Source organism: Carcharodon carcharias, chromosome 22, assembly GCF_017639515.1.
Source record: "Carcharodon carcharias isolate sCarCar2 chromosome 22, sCarCar2.pri, whole genome shotgun sequence".
NCBI lineage: Eukaryota > Metazoa > Chordata > Chondrichthyes > Lamniformes > Lamnidae > Carcharodon > Carcharodon carcharias.
Genome location: NC_054488.1, coordinates 13,532,800 through 13,540,231, shown reverse-complemented (window position 1 = coordinate 13,540,231; position 7,432 = coordinate 13,532,800).

The following is a 7,432-nucleotide window of genomic DNA, read 5'->3' as shown; positions in this document are numbered from 1 at the left end:
TGACCCTTCGACAGAACTAGTTGAATCCCAGGAAGGGGTGAAATATAAGCTGGTTTAAGGTGGGGTGGGGGGGGGTTGGGTGGGGGGGATAGAAGTGGAGGGGGGTGGTGTGGTTGTAGGCAAAAGCAGTTTAGAAGCAGATCATCAAAAGATGTCACAGACAGCAGAACAAAAGAACACATAGGTGTCGAAGTTGGGTTGGTGATATTATCTAAACGAATGTGCTAATTAAGTACTGACTTTTACAACCCATGTTGCAATCAGCTACTTCAGTGTCAAGAGATGGTCATCCTCACTCATAGCTACAAAGTGGACTTAGAAAGAGCTCCCAGTGAGTTTCTAAAAGCTGTTTTTAATTCCAGCCCAGCTACTAATGTTCTGTTTTGACAAAGAAATTACAAAGCTTATTATGTTTAGAGCAGGGCATTGAAATTGGTCACAGTGAATTTTCAAGCATGAGACCTAATACATGTATTGTTTTTGCCGCAACTGTCACCAGTAGATGGCATACACTGTTACTATATATATATAATATATATATTTATAATATATATAATTAAAAATACCATTTAAAATCTTACTCCTACAAAAGGGAATTGATTTAATTAAGACAGCTCAATTACTGCTAAAGTTAATGACACAAACTGTTAATTGCTGCTCCTTGAAGCTAACTGGCCAACCATTCAACATGGTTTCATCATTGGGAATGTCACGTTTCCCTGCTACCCTTGTAGTGTGCAAGTACAGCTCATTATCTTGTTTAAATATAGCTGCGACTGGAACCAACCATTCCAGATCTCTCTTTCTCTGTTTGTCTCTCTCTGTCTCTCATCACCCCATCCACCCCTCAATGCCCCCTCCCATCTGCTCCTAATGGACAGCTGAAGTAACAGCAATCTGATAAAAGGCTTCAGGAATCTATTTGTTACTGATATTTGTTTAATTAAAATTAATTTAATTCAGGGGGTAGATGGTGACATTGTGGTAATGTCACTGGACTAGTAATCCAGAGGTCCAGATTAATGGTCTGGGAACATGGGTTCCAATCCCACCATGGCAGCCGGTGGAATTTAAAATCAATTAATAAATCTGGAATATAAAGCTAGTCTCAGTAATGGTGGCATAAAACTATCATCAATTGTTGTAAAAACCCATCTGGTTCACTCATGCCCTTTAGGGAAGAAAATCTGCTGTCCTTCCCTGGTCTGGCCTACATGTGATTCGAGATCCACAGCAATGTGGTCGACTCTTAGCTGCCCTCTTAAATAGTCAAACAAGCCACTCAGGTCAACAAATGCCCACATCCCAAGAAATAATAAAAATAAGTAAACAATTCAGATTTTGAAAAACATGTCGGGATCTCTCAGCAAGTATATACAGAAACTATGAATCCAGTCCCAGATACAGGGTCTGTTTTCCATAGGGACCCAGAAGCATCTTCTGTTTTTGAATGACCACTGTTTCCAACCTAATTAAAAACCCTAATTATATTTACTAATTTCTAACAAACAGAATGGCACCAATTTTGCAGTGGTAACGTAGGCAAAACTGTCAGCATTCACCATCCACTGAAATAGAGAATAACTTCTAGAGTCCGCACATTAGCGGAATAACTTGGAAATTCAGGTCTTTTTTCATATTCCTTCAGAGGGTGCTCTGTTGAGGCAACCTGTCTCCCACCCACACCACCCAAACAGCAATCAATGAAAATCATTTGAATTGACGAGTCTTTCCACTCTTATACTGCTAGTCTCACTGGAAGAACCCTTGAAAAAGTTGCATCTTGTTGAATGAGGGGCAATTGAGTTTTTAACAGCATACTAAATTTCTAATTATAGCTAGCCACCCTCACTGTTGAAAAGTTAATTTTATTTTCTGAAATGTTGAATTCTTCCTTAGTAAGAAAATGTATTCTGTCATGAAGATATTAATGTATATAATGTTATTGGAAATTATTTTAAATTGGAGTTGTAGGAGGGTCTATGTGTGTGGGTGTGAGTGTGTTTGTCTTAATTGGATTAAAGTCAGCTAGTCTGGGTTCTTTGATGTGTCATAGTTTTGAGATGTAAACAATAAGGTAGAGGGTACATTTGCATTTGTTGAATAAACCATTCAAAGAATGGGGGTGAAATCTTGCACCTAGCTAGGAGACACCAAGCAATATGTTTATATTACTAATAAAATTGGTACTATGAAAGGGGTTTTATTATTAGAAGAGATGGAGTTCAAAGGGCCTGATGATACAATGAGAATTGGGAAGGCTTGTTATATACAGAAAAGAGTTTTGTGTGTGTAAGTCAGAGGCATGCTGCCTGTAAGCCTACAACTGTGCAAAGGAACCAAATTGAAGGGAACCACATTTTGAGTTCATATGATAAAATGTGCTTTGCCTGGTGTCTGTTTAAGTCTATGGGTTTTTGTTGCCTTGGTGAAGATTTACCTACGAATGATAAATTTGGGCATTTGTTTAAAAGTTATTATAGTAGTAATTTATAGATATTGTATGTGTTTAATTCCTTGTTAAATAAATAAATGTTTAATTTAATTTATATGAAAAACGTCTGGAGGTTTGGTGGTTTCATTTCTGAATTCAGAGTTGCATCCCAAACATGCTATTGAAAATATAGGTTATGACAGTTGTTTAAAATTTCCCTCTGGGATTTAAATAACTCAGCCTTTATCAGCTGCTATGTCATAACAATTCACATATTTTAAAAAATTTCTAAGCCTATTTATTTTTATATTAGCTATTATCTATCTAATTATTTATTTAGCTTTCTGAAATTTTAATTATAAGTGAAGGATATTAACCCATTGTGCTTGTGTAGGCTCTTTGTTGGAGCAACTCAAAACTCCTGTCAGCCTCAGCTGTACTGGTCGCACTCTTGTCTTTGATTCAGACTTTGGTGGATTCAAGCTGCACTTCACAGACTTGAAAATATATTTAATATAGTACTGAGGGAGTAATGCATTGTTGGAGATACAGTTGACTTGTAAAAATTGAGGTTCCAACTGTCCTTTCAAGTGGTTGCAAAGGATCCTCTGGCGTAATTTGAAGCAGAGCAGGAGAATTATCCTCGCAAACATTCATCCCTCAACCAACACCCCAGAAACAGATTAACTGGTCTTGTGTCACATTACTGTTTATTGTGAACTAACTGGAAGTTGTGTATCCCTACATTACAACAAAGACTACACTTTCAGAGTACTTCATTAGCTGGGAAGCACTTAGCAATGTCCTGAGGTTTCAAAAATCACCACCTAAATGCAAGTTCTTTCTTTTAATCCCTCTACCTTGTGCCTCTCCTCATAACTCTGTATCTTCTGCTTCAAATATTTAGCCAATTTCCTCTTAAAAGATGTAATAATGTCTGGCTAGAATCATTCTCTGTAGTGAAACATTCCCTGCTCCATTGTTAGTTTTGCTTAATGTTAATATATTCCCTCCTTGTCACTGACTCCAGTCACTCTTCTTTTAATTAATTTTCATGGTGGGGACATCAATGCCAAAGCCAGCATTTATTGGCCATCTTTAGCTGCTCTAAGAAAGTGATGGTGGGTCTTCTGGAACTGTTGCAGCCTTTGTGGTGAAAGTGCTCTTACAGTGCAATTGCAGGTAAAGAATTCCAGTAAATTAACCCAGTGTCAGTCATGGAATGGTAATATATACTCAAGTTAGAATGGCTTGTGTCTTAGAGAGGAATTTGAAGGTGGTTGTGTTCCCATGCACCTTCTGCCCTTGTCCATCCTGGTGATTAAGGTCTCAGGCATGGGTGTGCTGCTGAAGCACCTTTAGCAAGTTGTTGCAGTGCATTCTGTAGATAGTACACTCTGCAGCCATGGTGGTGGAGAGGGTGGGTGTTTAGGGTACTAGATAATGTGGTGATCAAGTAGGCTTCTTTGGATAATGCTCAACTTCTTGAATATTGTTGGAGCTGCACTGACCTAGGCAAGTCCATCACACTCCTGACTTGTGCTTTAAAGGTGGTGTAGAACCTTCTGATACAAAGGTGAACCACTCACCACAATACACTCAGTCTCTGACCTGCTCAAGTAGCCAAGCAATTCTTGTCAACTGTGACCTCCAGGTAATTGATGGATGGATTTTACCATTGAATGTTTTGAGGGAGATGTCTTGCACTTTTGTGGCATGAATGTCACTGACTACTTAACAGCCCAGGTTTTGATGTTGTCCAGATCTTCCTAAATGTGGTCATGGATTAGTTCAAATGGAGCCGAACAACCCCACTTCTCACCTTATGATGAAGTGCAGGTCATTGATGGAGCAGCTATAGTTGAGCCAAGGATGCTGCTGTGAGGCACTCCTGCAGCAAAGTAAGGGTGGGGAAGATTGACCAACAACTAGAACAATCTTCCTTTGTATTGGGTATGACTCCGACCAGTGATGAGAATTTCCCCGATCCACATCGACTTCAGTTTTATTAGAGCTGTATGCCACCTACAAGTCAACAGCAGTTACACTCACCTCACTTGTAGAATTCAGCTTGTGTCCAATTCTGCATTGAGGTCTGGAGCTAAGTAATCCTGGTGGAATCCAAACTGAGCGTCAGTGAGCAGGTGATTGGCAAACAGTTGGCACTTGATCGCTGATATTGATACTTGCTGAAGATCGGGAGTAGACTAATGGGGTAGTAATTGGCTGGGTTGGATTTGTTCTGTCCATCGTGGACACAACAGGCTTAAGCAATTTTACACAGCATCAGGTAGATGCCATGTTGTAGCTGTACTGGTACATCTTGGCTAAAGGCACAACTAGTTCTATGCCACAAGTCTTCAGGACTACAGCTGGGATTCTGTCTGGACCCAAAGCTTTCATTGTGTCTAGTGCACTCACCTGTCATGGAATAAATTAAATTAGCTGAAGACTGGTATCTGTGACAGTAGGAACCTTAATATAGTATAGAGAAGTAAGGTTGTAAAGGGATTTAAACAAGAGGATGAACATTTTAAATTTCATGCATTGAGGGTCTGGGAGTCAATATAGGCTGCGAGGCCAAGGGTACTGAGAACAAGCTAGGGCATTTGTTAAGGAGTAGAAAACTAATGGTAAACCATTCATACCTTTATCTAGTGTGAATGCTCAGAGGACACTCAGATCTGGTTCTCCCAACCATACCCGCCCTTGCCAATCATGCTTTCTGCCTCCTAGATTCCAAGCTCTATAATTCCTTCCCTAAACATTCCACCTCCCTTTCCACATTTTAAGACAGTCCTAAAAACCCACCGCTTACGATTATGATTACTCCAAAAATCACTTTCTTGGTTCAGCATCCATTATATTGATTGTTGTTCTGAGAAACATATTGGAGTGTTATTCTACGTTGAAGCACTATATCAATCCGAGTTGTTTTTGACCAAGCTGGGAATAGTAAGGATCAGTATAGTGCGTTCGTTATCTAAAAGGGAAAACACTGCAGATGCTGGAAATCTCTAAAATTAAAAGCAAAAATGTTACAATACTCAGCAGGTCAGGCAGCATCTGTGGAGAGAGGAACAGAGTTAATCTTTCAGTTCTGGCAATAGGGCCTCAACCTGAAATGTTAACACTATTTCTCTCTCCACAGATACTGCCTGACCTGTGGAGTGTTTCTAGCATTTTCTGGGTGTTTTTTTTTTGCATTCTTTATCCCTCTGACTGACCAATACACCAGATATCTTAGACTCTGAGCAAGAGAATATTCAGGAGTAATTAAGAATGCAACTTCACTAATAACAATCAATTTTCTGATGACTTTTTTAAAGGCAAGTATGCAGTACATTTCTATTACAGATGAAGTGTTAATATATGTAAAAGAATTAAATCAAAGACTTGTTTCAATTTTAATGACCTTTAGAGATTTTCCTATGAAACACTGAATCATTCAAGAAACATTAATCAGTCCTTGAATTTATATTAGTGACCTTACATAGATCCCATTATCATTACAGAACGTCTAACTCTGGATGGTAGAAAAGCCTTGGACAGGAACATAAAAGATACTTCCCAGAATACTGCAAATCCTGCACTTCATTTAAATGTGAATTCCTCAAAAATCACATGCCGACTGGATTATGCATCTTGATGCAAAGTTTTGCTTGATGTGGTTTCAAGCAAAGCCAGGAATGAAGCTATCACCACAAGACTATATTTTCATGCCAGTAAGTACTGGCAGGATTTACACTGCCAATGTCATATGGGGTCAATTCAAATCCAAGCACTGCACCAGCCAGGGTGCTGGAGCACAATTAAGTATGAAAGCAGGCAAGGGATGGGGCGGGGTGGGGGGTGGGGGGGGGGGGGGTGGAGATGTAATTCAAATTAATAAAAACAGAAATACTCAGGAGAGGAAAAGATAATTAAGCATAACAGCTCAAAGCAATTACTGTACCACAACACTTCCCATTTTAAAAAAGGTGAACTTTCACTAATATTATTCTACTTCCACAGTTTTTAACATACCTTTAAACACATTGTCTGTTGTGGTTGAGAAATTATTGACCTTAAAACCTTAAACTTTAATAGAAGCAATATAAACAAGCAAGATTCAAGCTGAATTCATATCAATATTTATCCCTTTTTTTCATACCAATGCTGCCAAGTCTCTATGCCCACAATGTCAGCCACATTCACTGTTTAGACATCTTGCATTGTTACGGCAGAGAAAATGTACAACATACCCTCAGGAACAACCTACTATAGCAGAGCAGTCAATACACTGGAGAACCACATCTTGATGCATAAAGGAGAAAACAAAATAAAAATGTCGCCAAATCCACTCTAATACACAGCGAGCTCTAAATCCTCCAAGTCAATAGTTCACAACACAGATATCTGGTATCACAGATAGGTCAAGTTACATCACATAGATTGGGTCAGGCATGCAAAGCATCATTTCCTGTACCCTTCACTCAAATCTCAGCATTTCAGCAGGAGATTTCAGATCCCAGATGCCCTGATAAGTTAGGATCCAATCAGCCTCTGGCAAGCATCCATGTAGGCAACATAGCAAGAACCAAAATCATACAATGAAGCTGCTAATTTTTGTTTAATCAATAGAAAGATAAACAAAAATAAGCAAATAGTTAAAAAAAACAATTTTAAATAGCTATTTTGTCATATCTTAGAATTGTCATACCTTCTAACTAGGTCAAAATTGGGACATTTAAGTCGTTTTCTGTAAGGAGTTAATTCTAAATGTGTTGTTGGATAGTTTGTGCATATACACACACTGTCTAGGGCATTACATAATAATAACAGGAATTCTCTCCTCCCTCTGAACATGTTTGATTGACCTCAATGAGGTGTGAAGCATTATTCAATAAAGTGGTATCCAGATGTCTAGCGTGTTCTATTTGTTGGGAACTTCCTCGGAAGTATTCCTATTCCATTGCTGTAACTTCACTAGAAGTGTGACAGGCACAGTGAAAAACT